This window comes from Diadema antillarum, unplaced genomic scaffold, assembly GCF_040938485.1.
Source record: "Diadema antillarum isolate AM-2024a unplaced genomic scaffold, OU_Dant_1.0 seq00000910_RagTag, whole genome shotgun sequence".
NCBI classification, from domain to species: Eukaryota; Metazoa; Echinodermata; class Echinoidea; order Diadematoida; family Diadematidae; genus Diadema; species Diadema antillarum.
The window spans coordinates 1,564,348-1,578,636 of NW_027271766.1; positions in this window are offsets into that span (position 1 = coordinate 1,564,348).

Here is a 14,289-nt window from a genome sequence, read left to right on the forward strand (position 1 = left end):
AATTTGGGCCCTTATTGTACATTTTCATCTTCTACTTGAAAATGCCTTGTCAAATTTTGGTAGAGCTGTGAATAATTTAGATTAGTGACTGCGTGAAAGGTGAACTTGCAATACTCAGGTGAGCGCTAGACCCGCGGGTCTCTTGTTATTCGTAGTTGTCCATTATTTTGAGGTCCATGCACTTCCGCACTTAGTACGATGCACCTTGCACAATATCAGACTTAACACACCCACTCTTTTTTTATTCTTCTTTCCACTACCACTTCCTCAGGCCACTATCATTTCAAGCACATGCTTACGATATGTGGTCTGATGCATTGTTCACCTTATAAACATTCCCTATTATATGGTGTTGTTTATCGTCATCGTTGATAATTGACTTGTATGTTATGTTTGCACTGTATTTTCCTTCGTTTGCAATGTTGACAAATATTATTGATGATGTTATTTTGTATTGACGGTGTTAAAGAAATATTCATGATGTCACTTTGAATCGAAATGATGAAAAATGCAGAAATGAAACCAACCAAACAAACAAACAAAAAATGATGCTCGTGTTCATAGAAGCATACAGCAGTATATCGACATGTCAGTATTGTAGCTATTCAACCCGTTGAGGACAAGTCCCGAGTATACTCTGGCAAGTGTCCATGGGAAATGCGTGTTGTAGCAAAATCAGTCTGTCCTCAGTGGGATAAAGTAACCTAGAAACTGTCAAGTTAATATTGGTCAACAAGATTTAATTGTAACTGATTGACAAATTGCCCTACATCGACGTAAATAAAAAAAAAAAAAAAATCATGAATTTGAAGATTTAATTGATCTTATTTTGTTAATGCATCAGCCATATGATTGCATTTTTAGGCATAATCAAGAATATTATCAATCTTTAGCCATGAAGAGAATGCTACAAACTGGTTAGTGTGATAATTTTGTGTTCAATCCCCAAATCCATGCTCCAATAGGTACTAATACCGGTATGTCCCTAATGGGTGTATCTAGTTTGATTCATATCATCTAACTTAAACCTAAGTCTTACAATTATGTCTATAACATCACCTTTGTTCATGGTGTGAAACTTATCTCGGATTATTTATTGCCCTATGTTCTCTTTCTGTCCTTCCATGGAATTTGATTTTGACATCACCAAAGATGAGTTTGTGGTTGTGTTATTTGGAGATGATGACCAATCCTACTACAGCTACCCTCTGTTGGGGAAAAGGACCAACCAGGCAGGCTATTTTGTGATAGGGCAAAATGGGGTCATCCCCACACCCCACCTCATCCTTGATAAAGGTAATCTATCTTTTTTTTTCATCACTATCAGATTCCCATGTGATAACCAAATTTACTGAGAACCTGCAATGTGGAGCTAAGCATATTTCCAGTGTTGTATTTGGGAATGATTCTGGATATTTACAGCTTCAATTGACTTGTTGTTTTCTGATGTGATGGAATCAGAACGTAGACGTTTCTTGGTCAAAGGCTCTTACAGCCTGCCTTGATAAGTATTTCTTCAGGTTCCTAAATTCTGTAAAAGCGGATGTTTTTATGCGACTAACTTTTCGCCCTTGGCCGGGTAGGAAAAGTTTCACATGTTTTTATGCCTCCGCCACGAAGTGGTGCCGGAGGCATTATGTTTTCGGGTTGTCCGTCTGTCCGTCCGTCCGTCCGTCCGTCCGTCCTTCCGTCCGTCCGTCCGTCCGTCCTTCCGTCCGTCCGTAATGAATTTTGTGGACAAGGTAACTATCAAAAGCTGTTGAGGTATCCTAATGAAACTTGGCATGTATGTGTATTAGGGGGTGAAGTTGTGCCTATCAACTTTCGGGTGCACATGCTCAAGGTCAAAGGTCAAAAGGTCAAGGTCAAATACATAAAATTTCACTATTTCCACCATATCTATGCGATGCCTGAAGATATTTTCTTGAAACTTAGTGCATACTTGTATTACCCAATTTAGATTCTCTGGTGAAAGTTTGGGTCATGAGGTCAAAGGTCAAAGGTCAAAAGGTCGAGTAGAAGTATTAAAACTTCTTTTTTTTTTCTCTGTAAATTGGAAAATTGTTCAAGGTATCTTCATGGAACATAGTATATACATGTACTGACTGGCAGTGATTATCTAGAGAATGTAGGGTTCATGGGATCAAAGGTCAGGGGTCAAAGGTCAAGTGCAACACTTCAAAGTTTTACTATTTCCCTCATGTTCATGCAATGCCAGCAGGATTATTATTTTTTTTTTACACTTGGTGTATGCGTGTGTAACCTAATAGAAATTCTCTGGAGAGTTTTTTTTTTCTTTTTTTTTTTTGCCTCAAAGGTCAAAAGGTCAAAGATCAAGTGAAAGTGCTGAACTATCATTTGTAACTTTTTCCTCCATATCTCGGAAGTGGCTCAATTTATCTTGAAACTTACTGCATATTTATGCATGTTCTACCTGAAAGTGATTATCTTATGAATTTTAGGGTCAAAGGCCAGATGAACATGGTAACAATTTACTATTCAGTACAGAAATTGCACTTTTTCTCCATACTGGTACCATGAAAATTACTCAATGCATAAATGTATGAATGGGTCAAAGTCAAGTTAAAGTCCTTAAATCCCCAAATACATGCTCTCCTATTCATCCAATTAAACCAAGGTCAAGGAAGGTGAACATTCAACACATTTGTGACAAACTTGTCATTTCAATATTTTGCCAGTTTTGTGAAAATGTAATCACACATTGTCCACATGTACTATCTAGACCTATTAGGAGAATCATGCATTATGGCGGAGGCATACCAGTCGCCATAGCGACATTTCTAGTTAATTTTAACATGTAGTTTAATTCCACGGAATCAAGACATCAACTACTGGCACATATGGCAAGCAAAAATATTCGCATGCTTTTATTTTCGCGCTAGATTCTGGTTGTGCGAAATGCACGAAAATTTCAACATCGCAAAAATTTCCACTTTTACAGTACAGAATGTATCACATTTATACTTGAAATCACATGTATTATACTCATTCGTGTAGTTTGGGAGTTTGGGCTTAAAAGAGAACAAACTTTATTTAATGGGAAGCCTGACTTTAAATTTGGAAAATTTAGTATAATATTCAAAATCAAGAAAATTACATTTTCACCAATTTGAATAGGCTTTTGTTGTGACATATCTCAAACAACAAACATGACCGATTGGCTATGTTAAGGTGGATCAGTTTTTTTTTTTTCCCCTTCTAAATCAATCCCTTACTTTTTCGTGCATTTAAGATTTTCTGAGGACCAATTACAGCGCTGTGGCCCTGTACAGAGTATCAGGTACCATGTCTGCTGCCAGTCTGAATACACCTGTCACAGCTGGGTTGATGGATGCTGTGGTATACAGTGATTGGTACAATGGCTCAATGACCAGCCAGAGCAGTGCACTCATACCTGATGCTTCGCCTGTGAGTACAAGCATGTGGCACTTTGCATTGGTTTATTCTTTGTACATTTTTTGCAGTATACACGGCAGGTGCACGTTTTCAAAAGTGGGGGGACCCACTTCCGGGTTTCTTCAGCCGACAAGCAAAAAAAACCCCAAATAAGATACAAAAAATCAGCGCAAAAGCAAAGCCTTACCGCGCTTACACTTCAAGGTTTCTCTCTATTTCTTTCTCGTGCCACCTACGCACTTCTGGGGTAAAAAAAGCGGGGGGCCCAAAGTGGTGACACCTTATGTATTCCTTTGTATGGTGCAAAAAAAGTTGGGGCCTGAGAAATTTGATTACACAAGCTGTACTGACGTAATATGCTAAAACACAGATGAATATTGTGACACCAATAAGAATTACAAAAAGCAAATATTACCATGAATACTTGAAAATACAAGCTTAATGAATCCTTTTTTATAATGACTTGGCTTTCTTAAATCTGCAGATCCCAACGACCTTGCTGAAATCTCCTTCATCTTCTCTCAGTCGCTGTTTTTCACTGACTCCCCGCTCGATGGATCCCTTCGTGGTTGCCCCAGTCTCCGCTGATGGCCTCAACGACTGCCCCACCTTCATCACCGATATCATCATCAACGAGATCAATGTCGACATCCCGGGGGCAGATCTGCAGGAGTTCATCGAGCTGTATGATGGCGGGCGGGGCAACACCTCCCTGGATTACACCACATTAGTGCTCTTCAACGGGCGTAACTCTGACCGGTCCTACCTCGCCGTGGGATTGGATGGCTACAGGACGAACGCAGAGGGCTACTTTGTGATTGGCTCCCATATCATGGAAGAGGGTGTGTCATCCTCATTTCATTCAATTGTTTGTTTTCATTTTCCATCTGCCAAGACGGCTAGATAACCCATATTCAGCTGCACTAGCTGGTCTTCCATATAGAGGTCCACTTGTGGTACTTGGGATGGACCACTTTATCGGGTTATGCACCCTGCTCTTTATGATGAATGAATGTTCAAAGCAAGATCCTTTGTGTGCACAGGTTGTGGCTCTTCCGCCCAAGGGACCTCCATTTTATGTCCTAGCCAAGGGAAACTATCTGTCTGGTCCCTATTTTATATTTGGTGTTTGATGATGGACAAATAAGAAATACTCATCTATAGGCCTATTTATTTTGAACTGTAGTATGTATTCAGCTAAGACATTTGCCTTAGTACTATGTACCAGGTACTGTAAAAGTGGTTTCTTTCACGTACAGAAACTTTCGTGGTTTCCATCGGTGCCGACTTTTTCGTGTGTGTTTAAATTCGCGGTCGGTAATGATAGCGTTGTAACAAGCGACGAGTTCAAAACATTTTCGTGTGATGTTGAATGCGCAGTTCAACCTCAAAGCGCGAAAAGCGCAAAAATAAAACCACCACGAAAGAAACCACTTTTACAGTATGCCACAATTGTTTTTGTGATATTTGCAAAGTCTTTCTCCATCAAATATTCCATTTTTATTCAATTCTTTAGCAAGAACATAATATAGACATCACTTTTTTTTTGTAACAGAAAATGTAAATGAGGTATGATAATGATTTGGTAACAGAAAAAAAGAAATGAGGTATGATAAATGTTTTGTCTGAAATGTGATTTAGCATTTGTAGTATGTGCAATTTCTCTATTTGAAACCAAAATATGATTTTTTACCTTCAAAAGATATTCATCATCATGCATCAGTATGATTTTAGATCTGCACAGGTTGGTAACCCTGATTGCATTACAAAAGGGACATTTTAGAGCAAGAACAAAATATTTGGCCTAGGGTCCTACTATTTATGCCATAAGGTGAACACTATGGCTGTAACATTATTTCAGGTTTTATTTGTCAGTGAGATGCACTGAATGAGCAACACATCAAGAAATGCTTTATCAGAAAGACTGTCATGAAAGATCTCAGGTCTCAGATGATGCATGGCTATACCCTAACTCACTGTTGCTAGATATATCAGACAACTTGTACAACTGCTCCAGGGAGGCTTGCTGTTCTACACTCCTTCAAGAAATTCAATAGGCCTACACATTTTTTATGATGTAGAGGAAATATTATGTTTCATGTGTTCCGTTTTATATATGTTATCTGACATATGGTTATTTTCATGGTAGATTGGTACAGAATATTAGCTATAGGTCTATACCTTTGAATTTTGTGGTACGTGGTTGTCTTGTGGCTGAATAAAATGCATTGATCAAGCAAGCAAATCCAATGAGACTTGTGAATGTCAAATCCAACAAACAATTAATTTGTGTAAATCTAAATCTTGTGCCTCAGAAGCCGACCTCCTCCTCCATGCCGCTCCCCGCGGTTTTCTGCAGAATGGCCCGGATGCCGTGGCACTCTACCGGGCACACGAGGGAGCTTTTCCCCCCGGCACTCCCGTCACGGAGAAGAGCGTGATAGATGCGGTGGTCTATTCGACCAACCACAAGCGGGCCAACAGTTTGGTTGATAGACTCGTGCCAGGTATGCCACAATATAGTCATCTTAAAGGGATCGTATAGTTTTGGTTGAGACCTAATTTCAGGTTTCTAACATTTTTTGGTGAGATAATGAGAAACCTGTTATGAAATATGAAAGAGCATGTAATTCTATGAGGAATTCAATGTTTATTTGATGAAAATTGGTTTTGAAATGGCTGAGATATCCAAAAAAGAGCGATTCTAATAAAGTGTGGGACCCACACTTTATTACGATCGCTTTGTTTTACTTTGCTTTTGGATGTTTCAGTCATTCCAAACCCGATTTTCATCAAATAAACTTTGAATTCCTCTTAAAATGGTATGCTCTGTACTATATCATAAGTGTTTTCTTGGTATCTTGCAAAAAGTTAAAAGCCCAATTCTCATCTCCACCAATACTGTACCATCCCTTTAATGTTCCATGCAGGTTTTATGTTTGAAGATAATGGTGATTGTAGAAGGGTGACTGGCTGTTAACGTTGCATCTGTGAAAATCTTCTCAGGTTACCAAGCTTTATGCACTGTTACCATCATCAGACTTTATTCTGTGAAGCGGGAAGAAACTGAGGGTTGCATAATTCAGTCATCCTTTTTAATCTGTAATAAATGTTTTTTTAACAGATATTTCCTTTTGGAGTATTTTGTTCGAATATTTCTTTCTCTCTATAAGGTTTTCTGTTGCCTTTCCAATTGACAAACAGAATATTTACTTGTGGGTAATTGTCTCAATTAATTGAGGTTTGCATGATTCAGTAAAGTGAAATTTCCATGATTTAGAGCCTGATACTGAAGAATGCCACTTCAAACTACTACAGCTTTGTAATAGCTTGTAATAGATGTTGCTTTGCTGTTACCACATTTCTTCTTTTTTTTTTTCTTTTTTTTGGGGGGTTGGCGGGAGACCATGAGTGTGTGCCTGTGTCTATGTTGCATATTCTGACACTATTTTCTATAAACTGATGTTGTTTACCTAGGATATTTCATCATCAAAGAAGACAGGACTCATTTGGCAAATGACGAGAGCTTGAGCCGTTGCCATGGGTTACAGCGACGAGATCCCACTGTCTATGCCCTGACTGTCCCTACTGTGGGAAAACAAAACAATTGCACAGCATTTGTGAACTTTGACAGCCGTAAGTAGTAGGTCTTCTGCAGTAACTTTGTAATGTGGTACATTTTGTTTTCCAAATTTCTTGCAGTGATTATATATGGATCATATGGAAATTCTGATAAACATTCTGTGACAACTTGGGATAAGCAAATATTTTTTGAGAAAAAAAACCAACATCCAAATGCTGATATATTTTGTGGAATTCCACTCAAGCTAATTCATAATTTGTACATTTACTGGCACTTGTGTATTCAAAAATAAACACTACCTGTAGCTGTGATGTTGTTTGTGAAATGCTGTATCCCTTCCACTCCCTAGCCATACAGACATCCATCTCTTGTTCACTGGAAGGAGAAAGGAGATGGGTAATATACCACCTAAATCTAGAGCCTTTTGTAAGGATGAAAGGAAAAAGTAGGATAGATTCTTAGCAAACTTTGTAGTCATTTCTAGATTTGTATCACATCACCCTTCAGTGTTGTTTGGAACATCGTAATTTGTTTTTATAGCTTTTATCATCAATGAGCTGCGTGCTATAGATGGCCAGCCAGATAAATTTGTGGAGATCTACGACCATGGTATCGGCAACACTCGGCTGGACAATGTCATGCTGGTCTTCCTCGATGGCAGCAATGATGACAGATCATACTTGGAGATCAATCTGTCAGGTAGAATGTGAGTGTTATCACATATTACTATAATTCCACTTCTTCTTGAATATGATTTCCATTGTGCTTTGTACATGTGTTTACTTTGAATCTATTCGTTTATTTTTCAAAGTCATCACATCTTTTCCTTTAATCTACTAGCCTTTCTAGCTGGTATCTACCCCGTTAAGTGTAGCTGCATAAACTACACCACTTTTCTTTCTGTCTTTCAACTATGTTTTTGTTCTTTTTACATTCGTGTGGGAATTACTACGATCATGATTTGGCTCTGAATGTGAACAGGCTTGTAGATTTTAGGTTAGCAGCGGAATATGTACTTTAACACGTCGTGGGGTGTCGATGTTTCAGAACCAATGTGCAGGGTTTTTACGTGGTGGGAACAGCTGATGTGTCACCTCCTCCGGACTACGTGTTAACGAACAGCACTATCCAGAGTGGATCCGATGCTGTTGTCCTTTACACCGGTGACCCAGTGGACTTTCTGCCTGAGGGCAACCCTGGCGTGGACATCCTGGATGCGGTGGTCTATGGGTCATCTATGGTAATGGACACCTCTCTCATCACCTCCCTGGCCCCAGGTCAGACACAGGTCGTTCAGGCTCCGGGGACTTCTGTCTCCCGATGCATATCAAGTCAGCCCATGGCCATGACAGCGTTCCTCTCCACCACACCCACCCCAGGTACTACCAGTGCTCAAAGTTAATGACAGGTGCTTGTATGGGATGATAGTGAGGGTCTCTTTTCTGATGGCATAAATCATTCTTTGTGTCGTATTGTTTTGCTCTCATTGGAAAAAAAGTGACATTCATGGTTCATGTTTTGGATATGATGTTGAATTGTTATTCAAGGAATAGGCCTGAAAGTGATATTCCATCACACGTTACTCCTATAAATTATGTTAGTAACATCATTGCACCCTTTCAAGCTAAGTGTTGGTTTTTTAAATAAACGCTATTTTTTGATGTCCCACAATTCGCTACCAAATACACCCACGAAGAAAGGTTGGTCTATCATTTAAGTGAATAGAATATATTACCAAATGCACCCATGAAGAAAGGTTGGTCTATCATTTAAGTAAATAGAATATATGGGTTATTTCTTTTCACTTTGCAGTTATGATGTAGGTGTATATATAATATTAAATTCCCTCGTGAGCAGAAGGGATTACTGACCATACACCATATAATTATACACTCTACTATATTTTCACAAATTTTGTGAGTCCACTGATACTTGGAAACATAGCAACTCCTGAAATATTGACTGTAGTAACAGAATGTTTATTGAACATATAATATTTCCACTTTGGGAAATCATTAAGTTTTGCTTTGTTTTGTTTTTTAATGGGATGAAAGACCTACGTACCTTCTGATTCCATATTCCTTTCTTATATTTCTCTTTGGAAGTTGATTCAAAATTTTGCAACACTTATAACTGTGACAAGGTGGCAAAGACTTAGACCATCAAGCCTTTGTGATATTTTACTGCAGAAATTATATTTCCATTATCAAATTAGCAACACTAAATTTTACTGAATATATCATATAGGAGAAATTTCATTTCATTTCATTTATTTCCACTTTCATAATTGGTTTACAAACTTTGCATTAAAAACAAACAGGCAGACAAACAAACAAACAAAATACATGGTGTCAAATATGATAGTGGCGGAATCATGGGAAGCACAAAGTAGGCTTATTGAAAATGATCCCTTAAGAAATATTGTGATGTAAATATATGTAATCATTTATAACCATTGGTTTGTAACTGAATTGAAACAAACATGAATACAAAATACGATAAGATTTACAACTTGAATCAATAAAAAACGGATACGTGTAGATATGAAAATAGAGAAGAAAAGAAGAAAACTCCATATTTAACTATTCGTCAGCTTGTAACTTAATTGCATCAAAAAGATGTTGTTTATATAATTTTTAAATTGTCTTACGGTCTTACTGATCCTGAAAATTATATTCAAATTATTCCATAAAATAGTACCTTTGTAAAATATTGATGACTGCGTACATGATGTGCGATTTATTGGGGGATGAATACTCTGAGCATTTCTGGTATTATAATCATGAATTGAACTATTGAGGGTAAAATAATCAGAGAATACATCAGGGAGAAAACTATTATTAAGTTTAAACATAAATATTGCAGACTCTAATGATATTAGATCTTGAATGGGTAATATTTGAGTTTCTAAAAACAGAGGTAAACTGGGGGAAGCATATGTTGAATTGGTTATTAAACGCACTCCCCGTTTTTGTAATTTATGAATTCGATCAATATTCTTATTAAAAGTGAATCCCCATACAATATTGCAGTAATTAATATGTGGTGAAATCAAAACATGGTATAACATTTTAAGGACATTCCTAGGAAGATACTGTAATTTATACAAAACCCCTATGTTTCTTGATATAATACTGGCTATGTAATCAATGTGATAATTCCAAGATAATCTTTCATCTATAATTACTCCTAGGAATTTTGTACTTACAACTCTATCTATTTTCATATTCTTAAAATACAATTGCAAATTGTGGTCTGTTATAATTCGCATACTAAATGAAATATAATGAGTTTTATCTATATTCAAAATCAACTTATTGGCTTCCATCCAGTCACTAATATTACACAATTGTCTATTAACAATATCAAATAGTTTAAATGGATCTGAGCCTTTACAAAATACACTGGTATCATCTGCAAATAAAACATAACTTAAATGTTGAGTTGATAAAGGTAAATCATTAATATATATAAGAAAAAGAAGAGGGCCTAAAATCGATCCTTGTGGAACACCACAATTAATTGTTCTGATATCAGATTCAATTTTATTAACTACAGTTAACTGTTGACGATCTTTAAGATAACTACTTAAAAGTTTGAATGGGGGGCCACGTATACCATAATAATATAATTTTTGTAATAAAATAAAATGATCTATAACATCAAAAGCCTTAGTAAGGTCAATAAATATTGTTACAGCATATTCTTTATTATCAATAGCATCATTTATTTTTTTCACATCACAAAACCAAAAAGATATTATATAAAGGTTTGCCAATTTGAAGCTGAATATATTTTCTTACTTCACTTTTCTGAAATGCATTGCTGATGAAGGCTCAGTTATGAATTTGTAGGCTTTTGATAATCCCAAACCCCAAAGTAAACACTGCTGTATGTTAAAAACAGGGCTCAAATGAAAGAGAAGTATTCATTCTGCTTTTTTTAGATGCTATCAATGACTGACTATTATTACAACAAAAGGATCCATCCCAGAACCATAGAAATATATTTTATGAGACTTGATGGGTATAATCACTTTTCACCATATCCCACTGATGTTGTAACTCCCATGAAATAGAAGACTTATGTATTCATCTCTCATCTCCTTATATTTACAAGGTGCAGCCAACAATTGCACTCCTCCAACCATTGTCATCAATGAGCTTAGTTTAGAGAATCTAGGCACCCCTTCTTGGGAGTTCATCGAACTGTCTGATGGCGGGCGTGGTCTAACACCCTTAGATTCCCTGATTCTTGTGCTTTTCACCGGGATCAACGGAGGGAGGGCCTACAAGACGATTCCACTCCAGGGTCAGAAGACAGATGAGTATGTGGCAGTGATGAGGAATTTCACATCATGTTCAAATTTACTTTCATTACCATATTAGGATCAAACGAGATGATAAAAGGGTTCTGTAGGTACAAAATAAAAGAAAGGTTTGAAATTGTAAACTTTCGTGTCTTTTGGCCAAAGAGATTTATCTAGAGTTGACACTGTTTTACCAAAAGACCCTGCCATTATTATTACTGTAGCATAGCCAGGTACCAATTTATGCACGTGGGTCAAGAGGGACATTGTTGGTAAAAACAGCTCGTCCAAGGACCTAAGCATTTGAATCCCGGTCCTCTGATTGAAAGTCAGGAGTCTTATCCACTATACCACAGTGCCCCCACTGTGTTGGGTCTTTTTTAATCTCATCTGCATAATTATATAGCAATGTTCTTATTTTTTGTCAGAATGTGAAACTTCCACTGGTTTTAGTGTTTAACCACACAGCATATAATAGAGCCACATTTTGTTTGACATGATAAGCTCATGAGAAGGTTGTCTCACAGAAAAACTAATACATTGGTGTGTTTTCCCAGGTTTTGCTGATTTTTTTTCTCTGTCTCACCCAAACAATACACCAAAGGGTTGCTTTCTTTTCAGCAACAAACCTGATGGTTTGTTACCATATATTTGCTCTTCTCACCAGGAGAGGATATTTCGTCATTGGGTCTTCACTGACCTCAGAACCCCAACTCTCTCAGCAACCTCGGTTTTCCAATATGCGGGTCGGGAATCTGGGCTCCACGCTGCTGCAAAACGGTGCTAGTGCCATCACCCTGTATCGCGGTGATCACCGCGACTACCAACCCGGGATGCCCCCTACTACCAGGGGCCTGGTTGACGTTCTTGTGTATGGTGGTGATAATGACAGCACATTATTTGTCAGGGAACTCCTTCAAGGTGAAATCATTTTTGCATTTGTCATGATTGCAATAACACCGTAGTACATATTATCCTCGGCTTAAACTCTACGTGTGTCATAGTGTAAAACCCCTGTGTGCCACGTTATTCTGAGACAGCAATGAATAAACACTTTTGGAAAACAGTCTGTTTTAAAGCAATGAAACTTTTTTTATAGAAATGTTTATGCTAGACATGCAGTGAGCAAATTTACAGAAATTCCTAAACTTTGCTATGATATGAAAGCTATGATTATTTTTTTTGCAAATGGCCAGCAGCTTCATTATTGTCCAGGTCTGGGAGGTGTGACTTTTTCTGACACAACCACTACAGAAAATTAGAATTTACTCGAAAAGAAACCCCTATATATGGAACAACAGTATTCAAGGACAATTGTATCATGCAAAGCAAGCTATTGATGTGTAGAGGAATGGAATCATGTGAGTGAAGCTGGCATTGTACTGTGACATCTGGCTATCTATTGATCAGTGTGGGCGGGATTGTGCATTTGAGCAAAATATGCAAAAGTGGCTTGCCGGCAACTGAGTCCGATGTGCGAACTTGGCAAATAAAGAGTTAATGTCATGGCCGGCGCCACATCTTTAAAAGTTGGGGGGGGGCAGTTTATATTTCTTGTGCCACTACTAGGTTTCTTCAGCTAACAAGCAAAAAAACAACAAAACAACAAAAGTACGGTAGGCCTTCAAGCAACTTTATGCTGCCACTTCCAGGTTTCTCCAGCTGACAAGCAAAAAAAATAAAAACAAAAACAAAAACAAAAGGCCTTACCCGCACTTCTAAGCCCCTCTGGTACAAAACACACACAAAAAAGCTTAACCATGTTTTTTTTTCCTGGTCCCACTTCCGGGGTATAAAAAGTGGGGGGGGGGGGGGAGCCAAGTGGTTAGACCCTATGTATTCCCATGTATTATCAAAACAAACAAAAAACTGGGGGCCGAGGTACTGAGGTATTTCATGACATTTTGTGACAATGCCAGTTAATGCAAAGTCTTCATGCTGATTTAGGTATCCAATTTTTTTTAAGGAAAAAAAAGCTGAAACTGCAAACTTTAACTGGTACTCTTTGATCTGCTTTTTCAGGACAGAGCCAAGTCCACAGGGACCCTAGGTTTGTGGTGGGCCTGGCCAGCTTGAGCCGCTGCAAGTGCTGCCAGGTGAAGATGTCCTCGGTTTTCGAAGTAGCAGCAACATCACCAGGACGGCCGAACAGCTGCCCCTCCCATCCCCTCAGCCCAGATGTACCAGAGGTGGTTCTCATCAACGAGATCAATCCTTACAATGCTGCAACTGGGGGCAAGGAGTTCGTCGAGCTCAAGGGCGTGGCACTTGCCCCCCTGGATGGCTACATCCTGGTGATTATGGAGGACATTCTCCAAATATCCAAGGTTATCTACTTGAGCGGGAAAAAGCTGGACTCTGATGGCTTCCTGCTCATCGGGGCAGAGACTGTGTCACCCCACCCGACGCTCTTGTTCCACAATTCGGAGAACGGGACCCTGAAATCATCTGGAGGTGCCGTGGCAATCTTCAGGGGCCAGGCAGCTGAGTTTGATGTTAGTTCTCTCGTCAGCTTCAGAGAGATTCTGGATGCTGTGCCATACAGTAGTCCAAACTCAACTGCTGTCCAGAGCCTACGTGTGCTTACAAGTGCTGGAACAGTCTTTAGCTATGACTCGAGGTGAGGGGATAAGCAGTCATCAAAAGATTCTATGGCCTTTATAGAGATGGAGTAAGGTCTCAGCTATGCCATCATTTTTTCTTTTACATGATATAGCCTTTTGCATTCTGAAGACCAAAATGTTTCGTATATTTGATATTCAGACTGCTTTGGCGTGCCAAAAGAGATTCTATTTCTTTTACATATGGCTGTGCAGGAAGCTGACTGCTGATTGGTCAAGCAAACAATAGCGTCATGTAGGGGGAAATTAGATTTGCCCTCACTTCACAAACTTTGACCGTGCTAGGGTTTGCCCTATACAGTTAAAGATAAAACCGACTGGCTGCTCAATACCTTTTTAGTCAGCGTGTGTTGATCATG